Source organism: Aphis gossypii, chromosome 1 (assembly GCF_020184175.1).
Source record: "Aphis gossypii isolate Hap1 chromosome 1, ASM2018417v2, whole genome shotgun sequence".
In the NCBI taxonomy this organism is placed as follows: Eukaryota; Metazoa; Arthropoda; class Insecta; order Hemiptera; family Aphididae; genus Aphis; species Aphis gossypii.
In genome coordinates, this window is record NC_065530.1 from 53,077,812 (window position 1) to 53,100,383 (window position 22,572).

General features: G+C 32.9%; 1 protein-coding gene across 13 annotated transcripts in view; it reads left to right on the plus strand.

The window, feature by feature from the left end:
• LOC114129106 (homeotic protein antennapedia-like) overlaps positions 1-22,572 on the plus strand; it is a 183,471-nt gene that overhangs the window by 103,150 nt on the left and 57,749 nt on the right. For 2 of the 13 annotated variants that reach the window (XM_050197166.1, XM_050197157.1), the window contains exon 1: positions 20,829-21,159. The exons of 10 other annotated variants lie outside the window; for them this stretch is intronic. The gene's annotated coding sequence lies outside the window, so the exon portion shown is untranslated. Of the gene's footprint in view, positions 1-3,518; positions 4,324-20,828; positions 21,160-22,572 lie in introns of those variants that run through there. One more of the 13 variants, XM_050197171.1, reaches the window with a different exon arrangement.

Genomic DNA, 22,572 nt, shown 5'->3' on the forward strand with positions numbered 1-22,572 from the left:
CTCGGTTTCGTTGATGTTTTTTCCTATCATAAATTATTTTCTACTCCCGGTTCGAGATTCTTGACATCTGTAAGATTTGTTCCTCTACACAGATCCACCTAAATACGATATTATACGAGTGTTCGATATACGTATTATTATATACTATTCGACCGGCAAATTCTCTTACTGTATTATAACGTGTTTATTTGTTTCCCCTCTATTCACTCTACGCGCGGGGGGTCTACATGCAGTTTGTCGTTGACATTAGATAGTTATTATAAGCATAATTATACCGTTTAACGAATTTGCTTATTAATAATTATTATATTTATTATATTATTATTATTAGGTATATAATCTAGACCACAGAATGGACCTAGAAGAGAGAGATAAGTGAAAACGAAACAAAACGATGACGATAAACAAAAGACTTAAAGACGTTGATATGGGTGTAACACTGTAACGATTTGCCTATACATCTACATTGTACATATTACACATATACAATATAACATGTAATATATTAATAATAATATTATTATTATTATTACTATTATCATTATATCCTCCGGGTCCCGTGCTAGAACAGCAATACAACCGGCACGGGTTCAACATGGGTGGTATGCGCTCAACCACACCCGACGAAATGTCGTTCTGCCGCCGCCGCTGATACCATCTGCCGGGTAAACGCCTCGACGACGACCCCCTCCATCAAATACCCTATCGCCGTACCACCCCTTTTTTGACACTCGACCTCTCCTCCTGCAACTCCCTCCTCTTACTACCGCACCTGCACTTATCACCGTCGCTCGCTTATATGAACACTCACTGGCCGCTGCAGACACACACCACTAACCTGTAATTTGGCTACTCTAATCTGGCCGGCCGACCGTGGCCGACGATAATAATTATTAAACCGGCCGAACAATCGTGGTGGAGAGATATTATAATATAGAAAATACCGGAAATGCGTAGGTGTGGCTCGTGGCCTATCCACCACACCGCTGTCGTAGTTGCTGTTGCTGTTGTTTAGGTACCGGAAATGAAGTGTCGGACGAGAAAAGTATTCATGCGATTTCAATCTACTACGATTGTGGCAGTGAGGCGTTATCTTAAAATTTCTGTGCGTTTTTCGGTGAGTCCTAGCTTGATTTACGTATCCGCTCTCGAAGTGTTGTCTGTCTCGAGCTCAAGGTTCGGTATCGTATATAGCCTAGTAGCACTCTCTGCAAAAATGTTAATAAAAATCGAAACGACTTGTTGAGATTATATTTTGTGTGCGGTAGTTTAGTAGCCCTTAATGGTTCGTGGTATATCCGACAGATAGAGACAGAAATGGATATACGATTAGAAAACACATAATATTAATAATAAGTCAATTTACTAAAGTAAAAAAAAATTGGATTGTTATTCGTTTTATAATAATAATTGTTATCGTTAAAACATTATTCATTTAAATATTATAAATTTTAATAGGTACATCAGTCATTTATTATAAAATATAGATTATAATAACATAAACATGGCAATAATTCTCATCAAACGGGATGTTTTTGGTAACAAAATAATATCAATCGAAATACTACTTAATATTTAAACCATCACTATCAGATACTTCTGGTACTTTAAATAAATAAATATCAAATTAATAGTTCAATGTCAAGGCTGTATGCCTGTATGATTCCTACACTATTATCGTTGGGATAGAATAACATTGAATGACAACATACAGTTGTGACTTAATCGGAGAAGACGTTTTGGTATCGTGATTTATTCTTATTATGCGAACGTCCTCGGACCTGTATGGGTGCGAACGTTGATACCGAATATTAATTTGTAGACTCGTTGTACACAATATTATATGATAAAGACGAAACATAAAGGTCGCAGTCCTCACGTTTTCATTCGTCTTGCGATTGTGCCATAGTGTGTAAAACAACAATATAACACCAACCACGTGCTTTCGTACAGATTTAAAGCTTCGCTATTTCAGTAATATAATAAAGCGCAACACTCGCACGATCGCAACAAGGTCGAAAACCGTATTTTATTTATTTATTGTTATTATTATTTTTACGACTGTTTGCAAAGCGGTCGGTGACGGTGGACCCGGCCTAAGGAGAAAACCATTGTGCCAGGTTATGGACGTTAACGGCATTACTGCTACTACTACTACTACTACTATTACTACTACCTACACTATATTATATTAATATACTAATACGACTATATTTGTGAATGAGCGAGAGACCATAAACACACACACACAAACGCGAGCGCACGTATACAAGTTGTTGTCCGGACCGGGTAATAAAAACGGGCCATTAAGAAAGGAAAACAGCAGTTTAATGGGTGTAATTTACATTATTATACTGGCCCGCAGCCGCCCGTGTCGTTGTCGTTGTCGTCGATAACACCGTTAGATGTCGCGCTGCCGCCGATTCGTCGGACGACGGGTCGACCGCTATTGCGGTAGATAGCGCCCGTGTGTTTACGGCTCGCTTTTTTTTTATGCTGGACAATACAGAGAGAATATTGCATAGTAGTTTTTAGTTAAGGTCCACAGTGTTTACGAGATTAAACGTTCACTTTTGGTACCGGTATTTTAATAGTTATGAGTTTATGATCCGCGCGCGCACGACGTGTAAATATTCATATTATAATTTACGGCGCCAATTTTCCCGTTTTCTCGTTTTAAATTTCTATTTTTCTTTCCACTATATGACTTGAGCCCTTGCTGTTTTGGGTCAAAATGTCAAGTTCTTATCGATCGTACGTGCAAAAAAAAAGTTTTTTTTCGAGTGAAAATATTTTTTTATTTGTTGACTGAGTTTTTAACCGGTTTCGTTTATAATTGAATAAGTTTTCGATAAGAATCTGATGCAGGTATTAGGTAATGTGAACAATCGCTAACATATAATATATATATAAATATACATACACAAGTATATTTAATTATCGATTAATTGAATTCCTACCACCAAATGATAGCACACACTATTTTTTTTAACCAGAAACCTTATCTAGCTCATCGCAGTACATAACCTGTGCGTCGTCGTTCACGTGGATTCTTTAAAATTATTGAAATCTTGCGTGCGTTTTATTTATTATATTTCGAGATATACAATATACCTAATAAAGCAAATGCTCTCATTTGAACAATTGAATTATTCATTGAAAAATATATTAATATATTATATGATCTATTAATTTGACATCAAAATGTATTATCTTAAAAATTACTTATTTTTATAGTCTGTTGGTTACTTATAGCTTTATTCTATAAAATAACCTAACCCTTCAATTCATATAACGGTGTTAACCAAAATACATTTGTATTACTTTAAAACTTCAGTCATACGATAATAAGATATAATACATACTACACAGGGTGATTATTTTTATATAATATGTTACTGAATATTTCGAAAACTTAACAATTTTTTAGAATGTTTTTTCATTATAATACTTCATATCATGATAATTTTAATTTTTGTTTGAATTACGAATGAATTTAAATGTAGGTAGGTATATGTTAATAGTTTTTAAAACAATAAGTGAGCGTTAAAAGAATCATAATATCCTGTAGCAATAACCCAATCGTTATTTCTATCGTCACGCGTATATAAAAAACTCGCACTTCAAAACACCGGTAGCTATAAGTGTTATAAAATATAATAAGCGTGTAGGTACATATTTTGCCTCGATTCCTATAGCAGGTATCGCGATAATAAGATTTCAAAATAATAAAACGACAATAATCGACCTATTCATTTTTTTTATGACTGTTAAAAAAAAAAAATAGGTAGATGAAAAAAAAATTGGTTGCGTATTAACAACAAATAAAAATTCGCCGTCGGGCGTCCGCCCTGGGTGGTCACCTGCCCTGCTTTTATGTAGAAGTTATATAGTAAACTGACCAGGCACTGTTTTTTTTTTTTTAGTTTTTTTTTTTTTGTTAGCGTGTACTATATACGTTTTATAAACATACCTAAGTAATAATAACGTGCGCGACCGTAAAAATCGCGAATTGAAGAATTAGTATTTTGATCATCGCCACAGAACGGACGCGCGCTGGTCACGATTTTCGGTCCCATTTTACAACGAGTTGCATGCTCTGGCTCTGATGCAGTATTTGCCAGCACCTACCTATACTATAATACTGTCCGCGACCGATGCCACGACCACGAGTCCGCCTTGGATGCAAGCAGAATATTATTATTTTCGCAAACGACTGCTGCAGCGCGGTATACTCATACCACCATGTCAACCGAGCTGGAGGAGGTTAGTAGGCGGCGGGTGGCCACCACGTTTATACCGTTAGAAGTAGGACGTGAACAGGTAAATGTAAATAAATTTTAAATGTATACACCGATATTTTGTCGTAAGAAAAATGATTTTAATAAATTCAGATTTTTTTGGATCAATATTTGTCACGTCATATCAAATACGTTAATACAAAACTAGTTTTTAGTCGCCTTATTCGATGTTTAAAAATTAAATCGATCGTTGTTACGACGGGTTTTCCTCGTTTTCGAGTATTCATCTTGCAGTGCTGCACACGCGGCTCGCGAATCCGTCATTATCGTTTCAGAAGTACTTATTCCCCAGTCCAAGCACGTCCATGTAAACGAGGTGACGTATCTTCCTACTATACGTATACGTCCAAAAATTATAAGAGTTGCACGAGTGCTTTATGGTATTCACGTACTGCAGTTTTCGTTTCTTTGTACTCATGTCAATTGAAAATTACAATGCAATACGCATTACTAAATATCATATAGGTACTACATAATATTACACAGGTAATATTACAATTTTCAATAGAATATTTTGATGAAATGTAAATGAAACTAGTTTTACTGCAATTGATTATAAATAGTTGCGAGGTTTATTGAGGAATCAAGTATTTTCTTATTAATTGATGGAAATCAACTCGTTCTCACATGGGTTGGATACGTGTTGCATTTTTTACAATATTATGATATCATAATATTATGAATATTATGATATTATATTATGATATATATATCATTGTGAAAAACCATTAAACAATATAATTGTGCGTGTAAAGTATTGGCTACGGCCGCGGCAGTGTAGTATATTTCAGAAGTATTTCTCGAATAAGACTTTCTCGTGCGTAAATTATATTTATAGGTACCTACCTATAAGACCTGCCTACGCACATCAACGATTCACACCTGATATCATTTAATATGATATACCTATACGTTCCAACGTCGTATTATTATTTCTTATTTCGTCAATAGTTGTTAATCGTTTCGAGAGAAAATAAATAATTCTTAATTGAAATAAGAAAACTATTTTACAGTCATATATTAAAGAGGCACCGTAAAACAAATGTATAGCGTGACAATAATTTAATATATTATAAAACAATATTGTTTTCTTTATAAGTGATCAAGATTTCCTATAAAGATTGTTATTTATAGATTTAAAGACAAAAAAATGACTACTATAATTGTACATAGTATAATATATAAATGTGGAGTGTGTGTGCAAATAAATGTTTGTTAGTTCGCTCATCGCGATACCTATGGGTTAAATCGAAAAACAGAAAAATTCCTATGCTTTATTGTGAAATGAGTAGTGCTATTCATCATGGCTGTAAACAGTTATTTAAGGCTAAATAAAAAAAATAAAAAATAAAGAAAGAAAGGCGGTTGGCCGTTTATTGCCATATCGATCGACACTAAAATGTTTACGACTTGTATGACGTTATTTTATAGCAGTATTATATGTTACTAATGAGATGCGTAGCTTATAACATATTGAACGTATAATAATATATAATCGGACCCACAATATTATGTATTATTATTATTAACATCTCGTCAACATTTCTTGTGTCGTTTAGTGATATCGTCGTTATTATCATAGTTGTGATAATTATTAAAATCTATAAAGTGAATCGAAATACAACTATAGTGCAATAGCAATTTTTAGTAGACCGCGCGATTGACTGACAATATTATTGTTTAAACTATAGGTTATAAGACATTAATTGGTTTCATTCCATTTATGATGGTGCATATATTGCATATTATAGCACATACGATTTTAGAATATTATATTTTGCAGTACGCTGCATCCTTATCCAAATTTTCTGCTGGTTTATATAATTATAATATTCATATCACAAATCTGTATACAATTTTATAATTCTTTATAATTATATAAATTATTGCTGAGTTGAAAAATATTATTGATGAAATCAGGGGTGACTTTTATGGGGGGCATAATGGCCATGCAAGTATTTAAATTATATCATATGATAATATTATTATATTATTTAATTTGTATACAATTTCAAAAAATATTATTTGTTTAAAAATGCCTACGTTAATATTTGAAAAAATAATTTTCCTAAGTACTATTTGTAGATACTGCCTAATTATTTAAAATATAAAACTGTTTTATGTTTACTTTAATTTAGTTGTAGATAGCATTTAAACCGGATACCACATAAATTATACCCTATAATATGTAAAATATAAAAATTATTCATATTAATTATACACATGTTTATTAATTATAATATGAACTATATATTTTGGGACATGAAAAATGAATAATTTCATCTCAATTGAATACTTGAGAGTAATTAAAAATTCGCGCTTTTGTTATATCGGTATAAGAATTATTTTCTTTTGTTTTATAAGTTTAGATGGTATATAGTACATACCTAATATATACCTAAATAATGTATTATATTATGCACACAATTATTAATGTTAATTGTTAACTAAAACATCATATGTGGTTTTAATAGATACGAACGAATTAAAATATTTTAATACAATTGTAAACAATTAAATATTTAAAAAGACTTATGTTTTTATGTAGGTATTATTTACGAGTACATCTAATTAATTCATAAAAACCAGTAAATCATTATCTATGATTATTTAATTTCATACATAAACTTCCTGAATGTTTTGATGAGATATTTAATTAGTGTAGAACCTAAAATAAACTCTTGGTACTTATGTATAGTAAAAATAAAAATAATTATAGTTGTATGGATACTTTATTATTTATGACGTCAAGGCTGAAAAGTGTGTATTCAAATTAAGGACAAAAAAAGATTTTACGAGTATTATAATATACACACTTAATAAAATGTAATCATTAGCATTGATACTTTTTGTATGTATAATACTATTATATGCAGGTACTTATACATTATAGTCTATAGATAGCTACCACACTTTAATCGTTGTTTATACAAATAATATAAACTGTTTATATAAGATTCTGATATATATTGATGTAATAAAAAAAACTATGTTATTGATATTATTTAAGATTTAATTTATAAAGATTAAAGGCGTAAGCATGCTAACTCGTGAGGATAAAAAATGCACATAATATAGCAATAACTATATTAAATAGGTATATACGTTTAAATGCGTGGGTATGATGATCTGTAAATGATCTATATAATATGCTTTAGATACGTAAACACGTAGTGCCTACCTATAATATTATGTGTGTTATAATTGAATAGAAACATTTCACGTGTGATCGAAAGGTTCATGGCAAATGAACAATGTGGTTTATCGCGTTTTTTCTGGTTATATCATAATAATATTATACATTATATCATTGAATAGTTGGCAGACAAGGTATAGGTTATAATAGTATACATTTTACATAATATTGCAGCAGTATACACATATTGGTATTAGTACATTTGAACTCATGTGCAAAGTGCGCTCTAGTTTCTTCGAAAGTCGTATATATTTTTAAATTTTTAAATGATGGAGCGGAATTATAATAATATATTAAAACAATAATACAATTACGGAACTATGTAGTATATCTTATAAGTATAGGTACCTACTGATAATACAATATAATCATATTGTAGAATAAATAATACTCCTAAAAAGTATTAGGTGTCATGCGATGAAATAGATAAAGCAATATCAACGGTAACGGCTTCGAGACTCTCCCCTGCGTTTTCTACGCAACCGATAGTCTTATCAAACCACAGCCGTTAAGCTCCTCAACATTTGTGCTTTGGTCCAATGCTCGTTACAATTATTTTAATGACGATAATATATTTCGTGTCTATAGTGTATTTGTTTCTCTCTCTCAATCTTAATGCAACACCTTTTTACATATGAATGTACACCAACATAGAATTATAGGTATTATGTATCTAATGCAATTCTCGTGATCCCACCAGATTAATCTCGAACTATACTGATTCATACAACCGGATTAATGCGAAAATATAATTTAATTTAATTTTTAATCTTTTGACTTCGTGTGCAATATATATTACTTTAAAAGTTTAATTTACTACCTATTAAATTAAATTAAAATATCGCCGATAACACTGAATTCATTTTAAAACTATAATATTATAAATGTTAACCTACATTATCAATAATAACTTGGTCAGTATTTTTTTCCAAAGCATTTCGATAACAGTGTTGCTTCCAATATTCATATTTTAACCTATTCGTATTGTGTAGGAGAAAGAAAAAAATCTTTTTTTTTATCAAATAAAAAAAATACATGCTCCGCGAAGGGGGAAATAGCGTCGCGTCGCAGGGTAGCCTTCGGAGCTTAATTGGATTTTCATCTGGTCCATACCAAAGCGGTGGTCGGCCATGTTTGAGTTTTCATCTTCGTTGTGTTCGTTTTCCACTTGCTCGAACACGCGCTCGGTGACCGCGGAGAAAACCGGCGGTGAAGTGGGGGTACGATATAACTATATATATAAGGGAGAGACTTCGCTTCCCCTCTCCGTCAGTCACTTCCGCTCTACACTCACACTGTTCGACCGTCTCCCTCCATCCTTACCACCTCATCTTCTACCACCCTCATCTATAACGCAGGACTCTTCATTGCACCGCCGTCTCACCACCACCGTGCTCAAGGAACCCGAAACCCTGAGACCGGATCATCGATCATCCATTAGGTTGACATTGTATTGCGCAAACCGTTTATCATTCGCGCCCGTATTATCTTTGTGTCAGATTTCCGTACGCGCCACCTCTCCCATACCCACTCACATCACCTCGCTGTACCGTTTGTAATGTCGAGCCGACAAAACCGTCGACCCGTTAACCGTCTCTTCAGAGTTTTCCTTCAATCCTCCCAGTTACATCGAAGGCTTTAAAAATTCTACGAAAACGTTCTATGTATATATGTATATATATATACTATATACCCAACGGTATTCTACCGGTTTTTCCAGTAGTATATTTTTTACCCACAGCTGGAGAGTGTAATTAATTTCATTAGTTTTTACCCTTTTACCGCGTTTAGTTATGTCCATTTCGCTAAGAATAAAAAAAATAAACGTCTATTGCACGCACGAAACGGCATTATTATTTTAGCTAAAACATCCGACACTTAACTGCAAACGTACCCATAAATCGCTCTACAGCAATTGTTATCGTCTACGGAAACAAAAAAATTAAGTTCTTTTACCCGACAATATTTTCATCATTTTATTTTTCATACATAGGTACATATATATAATACACACACACACATATTTATATAATACATATATACACATAATCCACCGGGATTATCCCCAAATAACACGTGTGCACGGATATAGATCGTCCCCGAAAATTTCTCTTGTTTCTCCTCGTAGATTTTTATATATATTACACAATATACACTCCATTCGTTCAACCATGTTTTTCTAACCCTCTGCCGGACGTCAGACCCAATCAATTGGCAGTTCAAACGCCGATTCCCCAGGGGGACTGTCGTTCGCTCACTCTCGTTTCGTCCATCGCCGCCGAGACCTCTTCACAGGGTATGCGTCATGTTTCCGGTACGTCAAAAATCATTTTTGGAATCCTGTTAAAAATAAACGAATGGCCGTTTTTTATTCGGTTATTCTGATACTTTTGCGTAGGCGAAAATAATATGATAATATACTTAATCACTGTTCTAATGTGAATATACATATTATATAATATATTTATAGTATATATATACATATAGATAAATGTGACATGTACGAGACAGGCAATGCAGAAAACTAAAATAAGTGTAAAATTAATATATACTTAAAATACAAAAATACTAATAAATACATAGTATGTATTTATAAATATATTATAATGAATTAATGGTAATTGATTTATGTGTTGACTTTTCAAATAATAACGAAGTGGATGACTGTTTTACGTTGACGCTACTACGAGTCCTGAGAGTCGCATAAATTTTTTTCGCCCATGCGTTGCCGTCGTCATCGCCGTCGTCACCGTCGCCCGTCGTGGTAGTTGTGGACCGTGCCGAGTATATATAAATCTAAAAATACAGTGAAACTTAGCATTTATTTTGAAAACTATTTAAAATAAAATAAAAATGCTCACATAGAACGAAAAAAAAATCACCGAGTGTGTTGCAAGTAGGGATTTTTATACCTGCACCCCTTAGATATGTACAGTTAGGTATACATTTTTGTGTATTCAATCTTCATAATATATATATATATATAATCAATGTGCGCATTGTTAGCCACGATAATAGACACTTTGTGTATATTATTTTATTCTCAGATATCAAAAATCTTGAACAGTTCTAATATAAAGAAAAAGAGATTATAACGCTATGTCCGACAATAATTTTATTGTCCATTTTATAATAATATTACATAATATAATTCGATTATCCGTACTCATCCAAATACAATACAATAATAAGCGACTTAGCGACCTGCAACAGATAACTTATATAATAAAAGTAAATCCCTAGAATATACTCACACACGTATATAATTTACGGACAAAGTGTTTGATAAAATACGAACGTGTCCTTTCAGTCTTGCGTCATGTATATGTATACAACTGTAATTTGAAAGGAGCGTATCCTCTATACGTGACCACGGCTTTTATTTTCGTAAAGCAGGGCACGCAGACCCACATCAACCGATGACAAAATTCCGGTCACCATATATATAATATAGGTACGCACAACAGTACAATAATAATAATATAGATGGACCTTTTTTTGTGGTGTACTATTGGTATTATATAATATAACGGTACTTATTATACTGTTGAAGATAAGGATAACACATATTATAGATTTTGGAAAGTGATTTCACAGCATGTTTACTGCAAATACTGCAAACGCGTCACCCTGCCGTTGCAACACAACCGTTTTCCGCTTTCGTTTCAGTTCCGTATAATCCTCGCTTAAGCATACTACACCCATCGTCCGACAAAGTGTTGTAATTATATTTTTAGCCGGCTCCTCGCAAACGTGTTCTAATAAACTTATGTTGATGATATTATATTTTACTCTCTGTACAAGTGTTGTTGTGTTGTGTGAAACGAGGTCATCTGTTGGAAGTATTGTAATAAGTAAGTCATTTATTGAACGCTGTAACTTGTTAACTACTATAGGTATATAAAGAACTAATATATTATTAATTATTTGGTATACTACTATTTAAATAGTGTATTATTTTAAAGTTTGTCTAGAACACTAAATTAGAAAATTTACAACTTACGTTTGTCTAATCGGTTTAAAACTTAATATACAGTGTTGGGAGGATAAATCGTTTAATGAGCTTAGCGTAATCGCGTGAGTGTGTGCTATTAATCGTGGCATTATTTTAAATAACAGGCGATAAATCAATGCATTACTACGAAAAACATATTGCCGTTGCAACTTGATAAAATATACGTTACAAATAAAAAATTAACCCAAAAGAATATTTATTAGTGCATGCAGTATATTATGTATAAATTTATATTATATGTATGTCATACGTCGCGATGTGTGCATCGCGGACGACAGAATTATTTTGTCAACTCGAAATATTTTTCAGTGTGACGGTACATATTATATGTATACAAATAGTGGCGACGGCTGTACGTAGTAGCGATCTCGAGAGAGGGAAAAAGGAGGAGTAGATGTGACTTTTTTAAAGTATTTTTTATTCTTACTAACTATGAATATTACGGATGAATGCCAACGAGACGATAGCGTTAATGAATTACGTAGCGCGTTCGTCCCCCACGTCTGACACGCAACGTCACTGCGAGCCCTCGAATACTTGTCTCTTAAGAACACATGTTGTCTGAAAAATAAAATAAAAGGGGAACCGCGTTTGTGTCTGAAGTATGAACAGTAAATATTAGCTGTCGTACATAAATTTATGTACCTATATAGTATCACGTCAAAAAATTATTCTTCTGACTGTCTGATGCGCCACAACAAACAAAATATAAATAATAATTTGGGAAATTGAACGTGTTTTAAATTGAAGCGCGGACGCGACTGAGCACAATTGAATAATTATAACGTTATTGAGCGAGAACACAACGTTGAAGGTTACGAACACCAGTTTTTATGGGCTGCCATCCGTGTAGTTTGACAATTATCCATACAAAATATAGGTAACTTAAAAAAACAACAACATAAAAAGCGTTAGCTTAAAACAAAACAAAAAGACTCCATCACTAAACTCATTTGTCACAGTTGGTCACTGTACCAACTCATTAAATAATATTTGACATTTAATTTATAATTATTTACAATTCAATATAAACGGATGTATTTATACTTATATTAGAATTATTTTCATTGTGGACCAAACAAAATTTATACCTACCCTTCATAGATAACTTCTAAAAGATGTGTCGATTGGTGATTTATTTATTTTAAATTATTGTACAATGCATTTATAAGTTTTAAATTTTTTATATTAATTTATAGTTTTCAACCGTTGATTTGAAACATTGAATATTACGTATATAAATAAAACTAAAAATTTAATTTATACTATTATGCATTATGCACCTATATACTTATTACTTATATCTTATAATTTATAACTTGTATATTAAGTAATAATACCTTCCGGCATACAACACACAAACCTATAATTTCATTAATTTCATGTCCAAGATCCTCATTCTTTCACAATTTATACACACCGCCATGGTGTATTTAAAGTGTAAATTGTAGTATTATAATATTTATATTATATCTAAAGGAGATTTCATTTTTGTGTAATTTCGTGTATATTATATTATAGTGGCGTTGGATCGGCAATAATAACGATCGTGTACCTATCTGTACAGCACTGTAGTTTATCCGGATTAGGGTCGTTTATTTCTCAGCCGATTTATACGTATATAACGAACACACAACGCTAGTTTTTCATCTCGTTAAGGTTCTCCCTCCCCGCTAACGTGCAGTAGGTTCACGTACACTATCCGTTTATCCCGAGGGATGTTTTTCCCGACGGTGGAGATCCTGCAACGCCGCCGCCGGTTAAAAATAATTTCCGGCGTGAGAACTTTTGCGCGCGCCGCCATAACCTTTTTATCGCAGTGGCCGCGTCGGCTGCATTGAGTGGCGGGTGGACGAAACGCGCGCGTGACATTTGAGCGCGGTTGAACTTTTGCTTCGGTTTCGGGTCACCCGTCTCCGTTTTTCCACATCTCCTCCATTACATAAACACACACACACACATATGTATGTATACAGTATACATGTCCGCCCCGGTCGTCCGTCGTATAGTATATATATATATATATGATATATATTCAACCCTAAGGGGCAGAGAGGTCTCTTTCGTTTTATTGATTTAAAAGGTTTAGTGTGTGTGTGTGTGTGTATTTGTATGAGAATAACATATTCTCCGTGTATATATAATGCACTAATATATATACATTATACATATTTAGTGGCAGAAATGGGTACGAATGTAGGACGACTGTGTTGGTGAATGCGTGTGTGTTATATGTGCGTATGCGTGCGAGAGGACCCTGCAAAGGAAATGAATTCCTCCGACACGAGTCCTTTCCGTGTGCGCTACCGCCGCAGCGTAGGATTACGTGCGCTGAAGGGGTGATCGCTTTGCGCCCTATATGTGCACGCACAGCACACCCAGCCCCAACCGGCAACCGGCGACAATATTATGCGACGACCACCACTGTATATACACCCTACGGAAGGACGGTCGACGAGAAGCGACCAATGACGAGTAATGACGCACGTACATCTAAAGGTTATCGCATATCATACCCATATGATAATATATATTACATTTCTCTCAATGTTGGAAGACCGAGAATGATATTTTCTCCCGAGGCTTGCCTACGTTAATAATTATGTTTCTATCAGTCTAAAATGAATTTTATCCGTACTGTACTAATTTAAATTGCATTTATTAATAGATCATCAACGACGCAATACGTGCAGAAAAACTCTTATTTAGTTGTTCATGTCAGGACACATGTATAACGTCTGTTTGATCATTTTCAAACAACGATTGTATGTGGGCGGTAACAAAAAAAAAATCTTTTCATATTGGCATAGTTTATAGTTATTGTATTTTACACTTTAGACATAAATAAACGCTTTATGGACAGGTTAATCAACTACCAATATATTAGAATTATAAATCTAATAGTAATAAAGTACTAACAATAATTATGACGATATTTCTAAATTACACGTTTGCTTGCGATAAATAAAAGTCATTCGAAATAAATCAAAACCAGTTTGTTGGTCTAGTTGTGTTACGAATAGGTAATACGAGCAAGATCTAAATTAATATCTTTTCTTGAATATTATTATTTTCAACTCGCATTTTGTAAATTTGCGTTTAAGTTACGAATCGACAGAGAGTGTATTAGTAAATTATTCACCCGCTGGGGTTTTCAATCGAGAACCTCATATTTTACAGCGTATATATGGATGAAATATGAAATATGAGCTATGAATATTTTATCGAGTTATACTCCTAGTTCATATTATGTTGTGTGATCTTATAAATGTTGAATTCATTATAAATTGGTTTCGTTTAGTTTGGTATGCACAATCAGTCAAATCAAATAGTGTTTTAAAGTTTTAAAACTTTTATTTTAAAAATGGTCATTCATTTTCGGTGAGTTATTAGAATATATTATTATTGTAACTCTTCAACTCGTCTATCTTATAACACCTGCATAGCTCATCTATACAAAAAAAAAAAAACAGATGTCGCTAAAAATAATGCATTATTCAATACCGGGTCATATTTTTCCATTAAAAATTAATATAAAAACTTTTTTATTTGTGGTCCTTTAAAAGAGCAAAAGATTTACGATCAGGTTTTCTAGAAATTATAATTTGCTGTTAAATATTTGCTCGGGTTGCAGGCATAGTTGCCTTCAAAAATATTACCGCTCTATATAGCGGTGAGCTCCGTGTCGTCTTTTTACATGGTTAATGGTTTGAAACTTTTCATCTCTTCCCTCTATTCATTAAGCGTTATTAAAAGACAAAGTTGAACCTTTAAAGGGTAATATTTTAGAGTGTATACCGTTTTACAAAAAGGGATTTGAACGGGGGAAAATGTATAATACGTCACCCGAACAAAAAGACAAATTTTCCAGGATCTTTTTTAACTTTTTTCCACGAACTAAAATTAATAAACAAAAAAGCGGTACATTCAGTCTGTAGTGTTGATGATATAGAGGTAGAAGTGTAGTGGTTTGGGAGAAGGCGGTGGGACGCTGCGTAGTTTTTTCGGCGGCGAGGCGCCTTATTAATCTCCTACGCTCGTAAGGTCCGGGGACGGATTTTTATTTCTGGATTCTCTCGCGAGATTCCTACACGTCCGCGTGACACCTCTATATTTAGGTTCTCCTAAAAACCAACCATGATTTCGAACAACAGCTGAAGAGATGCGCATGCGTAAACTATAATGTGTATAGACCGAACCTGTGCACAATTTGTTGTATAATAACTGTTAAAATAGAAACTGGGATGAAAGGAGAATTGCATTGTCGCAGCTTTTCCGAAGTCGGTCAAATCTGTCGGCGCCTTTTATTTGATGGTTAGAAACTTATGATAATCAAAAATTCTTATTGATATATTCGTTGAAATTTCCTCGTATTTTCAAACCTGGACGTTTTCCAAATACTGTCACTGTACAGTACGTTTTCTGCGACAAAGCATATTTATCTATATATGCCTATCGTATACCTTTAGAATAAAACGTTGCTAGCCGTTGTTCGCAGAGGTGGTATGACATTTTGGAAAGTTGTATTATTATTATTATTTTCTTTTATTTATTTCGGCAATAGTTGGAGTATCGATCACGGTCCGACAGATTTTGGCGGGTACCCAAAAAGTTTTCGAACCTCCCCTGAAAAACGAACGCGGGGACAAGACGGTGACAACGAGCCTGGTGATTTATGGGACACAGTCAAAGTTGCACGCGCGTCCGTATATTTAATTTGCACCTCCTCCCTCTGCCGCCTACCGCACAGAAAACGACGGCGAGAGAAGCGGCGGAGGTATCTCTCTTGTCAATGTGCACTCTCCTCTCGCATATTTACGACCCTAAAGTTCCACACCCACAATAACCTCCTCGCCACGGGTTCCCGCTATTATTAGACGGTGGTGTTATTATTATAATTATTAATTATAAAAGGCCAAGTTGAAAGGGTATTAGGGGAAAATAAAATTTGCTTTTTATTTTATATGTCGTATTGATTTCCTATTTGAAATATATATAAATTATACTCGAGCATTATATTATAAACATATCGCATAAATGTCACATATAATAAAATCGCGTAGTAATATAAATAGATCATCCAGTAAATAGCAGTGGAAAAAAATCATGGCAAGTTGATCATTATAATTTATTATCAGGCTCTAACAATAATAAACATTTATGAACAATAAAATTACCTACATCTGATTTAACATTATATTATTACTTATATTAAATGTGGTAAAACGAATGTTGTAAAATTGTATTAAAAATACTTCGTTTGAATTATATTTTGTGTACAATTCGGTGGGGGGTACAAGTATACATGTAGCGGAAAGTTTCCAACTGTAAACTCAGCATGAAATATATTATGTAATAAAATTGAACATAATAATGACAAACGCGTGACTGCGATATCATCTAAGGCGTCGTGTGTGTGTATACGCTGGCGAGAATTTAATCTATAATAGTTAAAGTCGAAACGAGATATCGGACAAAACGGTTTTGACAATCCTTCCCAACTCTTTCGTATATTATGGTTCCCGAAAACAAAATAGCATTGTGATACACGTTATATATATATATATATATTTATAGGTACATCCTTGCTTCACGTTCTTAAATTGCATTATTTTACATAAACGAATCGAGTGATTTATTGTGGCGTTCCCATTGTCCATGTGCATTCGTAGATTTAGGAAGTCCGTAGGCTTCAGTTCAGTCATGATATGACTGGTGGGAAACGCTATTATAAAATAGCTTCATGTGAATAAAAAACAATGACTTTATAACATCACTGGACGAGGGCGACTATAACTAACCGGATAAGGAGCCAACTGTTGCTTGTGTCGAATACGTGGTGTAGTATATTGTAGTATACCTAATAATACTATAAATATTTTATCTTTTCTACTTTTTTCGTCTACAAATTTATTTGCGGATATTCATTTGTATCTATATTAAGTATCTGCTCTATCTGACTACTGTCTACAACGCCGTACGATATAGGTATTGATTTGTGATTGTTTCAAAACTGTACAGAATATAATTTTGGTGTACTGACTTATACTCTTATTATTTTGAATACGATAATGAGTGCGTGATGTATTATATTATGCACGATGTATTTACTAAAATAACATTGTTTTTGGCGCGCAAAAATGACCTTTTTGAATTTACGTGAACCCGCTCGCGTTTAATCCCTGGCCTCTGCTGGCACAGCTATTTTAATTAGTCACCGCCGCCCGTTTTCGTCGTGTGTGTTCTCCACGCTAGCAAATAAATACACACTCATACATACACACACTGGCACGTGAAAACGTGTACAATAATAATATGTATCTAAGCTCGGTCGATAAATTTGCGTCAAAGCCGGGAGACGAGATTCGTCATGACCTAATGAGACGCGTATGTGGAAATTTTCACTTTGATTTCGAGTAGACGATAAAAAAAAAGTAACGAAAAAATATTATTAAATTAAAATTGGCAATAGTAAATCGAAATCGTTCTCGGGCCTCGTTTGCGTTGTAGTTACACGTGTATACGCGTATAATATTATATTATAAAATAATATAATATACGCCAACGTCGCGGCATGTGTGTCATCGTATATTATAGTATCGTTACGTACAGATGTGGGAATCGGTGTAAAACAAAACAGCTCGAAACTTTTTTATTAAGAAAATTATTATTCAATCTCTCAATAACTGTATTATTTGTCAGTTTCGACAATTTAACTCGAAAAAGTGTAAAGAATTTCTAACTTGTAAGCCGATGCTTTTGTATTTTTATCGTAGTTATCATAGCGAACAGAAAACTGTTGCAATATTTTATCGATCTTTACAGTTGCGTTGTAGGTGCAAGGAAACACGATCATGATACACATAATTTATATTGGTTTACTCATTATTATTAATATTTCCAAGAAATCATAATCAAAATACATTCATAATAATCGTTATCAGAATGCGATAACAATATATAATATCGTTTTTTATATATTTTAATTCTTTTAAGTTAATTTTCCATATCAAATAATTTATGTTAAATAAAATTTAAAAATGTACCGTCCACCAAACTGCTGCTGTAGGTACTTTGGCAATCGTATTTACTTACTCGTTGAATTAACTATTAAGATTAGCTATTATAATCACAATTCTTGAAAAAGTAGATGTATCGACCGATGTATTATTTTGTAATAATATAGAATGTATTTTTAAATTATTAAAAATATAATGTTCATATTTGTACGTAGATAGGTACATATATTATATTAATATTATAGTGCGTTACTTGTGTACATAAAAATTGTTTTCTTCGTGTTTTTATCATCTAAATGTATATTATTCTGTGGCAGCCGGATCGCGTGTTTAGTAATAGTGCACGCAAGATTGCTATACCAGGCTATATAATACATGTTTGAACAATTGTTTTTACTATAGGAAAAACGACACACACACACACACAACTACTCTAATATAAATGTTACTAATAATACTATTTTTTTTTTTTTTTTTAATATTAACATTTAACATTTTTTTTTAAGTTTGTGATCATTTACGATATGAATATTTTAATAATGGCGAGGTCCAATCATATTTTAATATTTGCATTATAATTGACTTGACTAAATTATATAAGTAGCAAATAGTAAAACATTTTGAAGAATTTTTTGTAATTAGATATTTTACATTTTCTATTCTACGTGAGTATATGAGTTGTAAGTGCCTACATTGTTTGTACGTCTGTATATATATATATTATACTAATCAGCGTCGATATTATATATATTTGTCACGAGTAAAATATTCAATATTGTCATTCTTGAGGTGTCGACTGTTGTAGCGGTATGCAATAGGTACACACACACATATATATATAAAACATTATGAATATTAATTAATACCTGCAATTTTTTCTACTACATAAATATAGTAAAGTTATCATAATCTTATACCTAGGTACCGAAAGATTGAACATACTGATAACCGTGCTATGAAATATAATATTTTAATATTGGTATCGGTTTTTTGTATTATGCGTTATATTATCTGTACTTTACACAATAAAATCGTATCGCTTTAAGTAGAAAAAAACAATTATTATTATACAATAATAAGTCAACTATATATATATTTTTATTATATTGTATTATTATTATCATACATATGTTTTTCGTTTGATGTTAAAATGCAGTTTAATACTACACCTGCAGTTAAGTGCACTCACTCATCCTACAATTTTGTAATTACTATTGCACATAATATATTCATAATAGGTATATATTTTACATGAATATAGTGTTCACCAATTAAACACTTTAATAAAATAAGATAATAATCTGTCACTATTAATATGGCTTGTTCTATAAATTTTTCTGCATTGCCCAAATAGTATAATAATGAAGTTTGATAATTCGATAGTCGTAGAAGGGGTATTATAAATGTATAAATAGTTTTATAAATCAACAATTACATAAATTATTTATGTATGATATAATAGTGCATTACTACGATATCGTAGGTATAATATTATAGAATATGAAAATGTTTAACTCGAAAATTATATAGTACCCATATGATTAATATTCGAATTTGGTCTTGCCTATGTTCCAACCGCACATTTCGTATTTCTTAGAATGATTAAGTTTCTACTGCCTATTACATGGGATAGTTGCCCGGTTCAAAAGATGTTATTCCAAAGCACGTTTACTAAGGGGTTTGGGGGTTTAACCCCCAAATATTTTTTTTTGTATACGTGCTCAAATATATGCTTTAGGGAATTATAATACTGTTATATGATTATTTATTATGTTATATATTTCGATATAGTATTTATTGTTGTTCTTTCATAGTCAAAAGCTTATAAGTTATAATATAACACACAAATGAACAAATACCGAGTTTCTTTGAAACCTCTTTAAAGCTGCGGCATTTTAATATGAAATGAACATTACGGGTGTCGAACTAAATTATACGATATTTACACAAATCGAGTTAACTACGTTGTGCATTCGTTCGTCTTAAACATTTTTGGGTTTTTTTTTTTGTTTTTTTTTTTGTCCCTTATAGTAATGTCAAACATACAGTTTGTATACAATAACTGCATTTATGCGTACAGTCCGCTCATTCACAACGTGTGGGAGAGGGTGAATTTTCGTGTCGAGGGGTGTGTAGTGGGGGAGTATGTGAGTTGGTTTCGCGTGTGACTCACGACGCCACGGACGACGACGGGTTGTGACGCGGTGCGTGCTTGACGCGCCTGCGTCCCGGTGCCGTGTTACGCCACGCGCCGGGACGCCGCGCCGCCGGTACACGAGGGGGAAAACTCGGCGGCCGAAGCTTCGCGGCAGTATCCCCGTCGCACGTATCCACAACGCGCATAAACCGCACACTTTCCGCGCGAAACAACCGAATATCGCGCCCGTTGTCGCCCGTCATGGTACTCTTCGTCGTAGTTTTGCGATTTCATTTTTCGTTTTCGGCGTGAAGTTTTTGGGATCACGGTTGCAAAATCGTTCTTGTGTCCGGTGTCGTTTTCCGTCACGGGTCTGTTTTTTTACGCTTTTTTTTTTTCCAATCCTCACGATAAACAGACACACATAAAGTTTTTGCCGAGTGTCCATAACCGCCATGACTCGTTTGTAGTTTAGAAAACAAAATATGAAGGTAAGACTTACGTGATGCATAGACGTACTTAGTGCATAATATATATATGTATATGTATTGCTGCTCCGAGATGATGTCGTCTGCAGACATTCATCGATCAAACTATACAGTATTATATGGTGAACCTATACAACTTTTGCAATTATAGAATCCCGTTAGCGTGAAATAACGTATAAAATAATCACTCAGTTTTTTATTCGATTTTAAACACGCCTGTACGTACCTCCAGGTATATATTTTATTTTTTACTTGCAGTCTTAAAACTCTGGTGTAGACCGAGAATACCTGATCTCTGTGTATGTGTGTGAGGAGGAGAGGGAATAAGCGTTTGCTATTGTCTGGTATAGATCGAAGAAAAAAATAAAGAGGAGTACAGGTGGACATTCTTTGCGTCATTTTTTTCCCATATAATATACGATTTCTTAAAAACGTATGTTGCATTTTTTTTTTCGATTACTTTTTTCTTGAATCGTTTTTCTTATGGTTCGAATATTAGGTCGTATTTGATGTTTTTTTTGTATAGTCCGGATAATTTGTACATTCATCGAATTTTTAAAATAAACCACAATACCGAAAAACGATTTTCTTTGATTGTAAATAAAATGAAAATAATATTTTTTTTAACACGTTATATAAATATGTTTAAATGATAACATACACAACATATACTTGCTTACTTTTTTTTATTTATTTCAGTTATATAATTACATAGGAAATAATAATTTATAAGATACTTATTTCATTTTTTTTTTTTAAATATAGTTAATTTATTAAACTTTATAAGTACCTGTGTATAATTTTGTGCTCAAATTAATATAAATACCTATTTATTAAATATGGATTTTTGATTTTCCAATTATTTGGAGGTATAGGTTTCGTTAAAGATAAAATACATAGCATTCAAAAAATGTAGTATTATATTTATGTTACATACATTTAAAATATTTGTACACCGTGTTTGAATATTTTGACAGTACATATTTGACCGTATACCGTAATTTGCTAGGGTTTAATGTTATTTTGTAAAATGAACGCACCCTCCAGTATTTTTTTTTATCCAAGTCCCTTATTTATAAATATATATAAAAAAAAAATGGTAATGTTTTGACGTCCCTTTATCGGGACACGCCGAAACGTCAGCCTCACAAACAACTGGAACGATACAAATGACTCGGCAATGTATAAATATGATTTTTTTTTTTTTTATTTTGTTTTTTTTTTGCGAACCAGTAGACATGTGGTTCTTCACAATTGCAGTATTAGTGTTATACCCATCTACCGTCGATGGCGGATGGAAAAAATCGTGGTGATCAATTGTGTCACAATATTTTATATACCCTACAAAATAATATAAAAAAGCAACACGTAGCCCACAGAAGTTTTTAATTGTAATTTAAACGTCAATCGCATGGT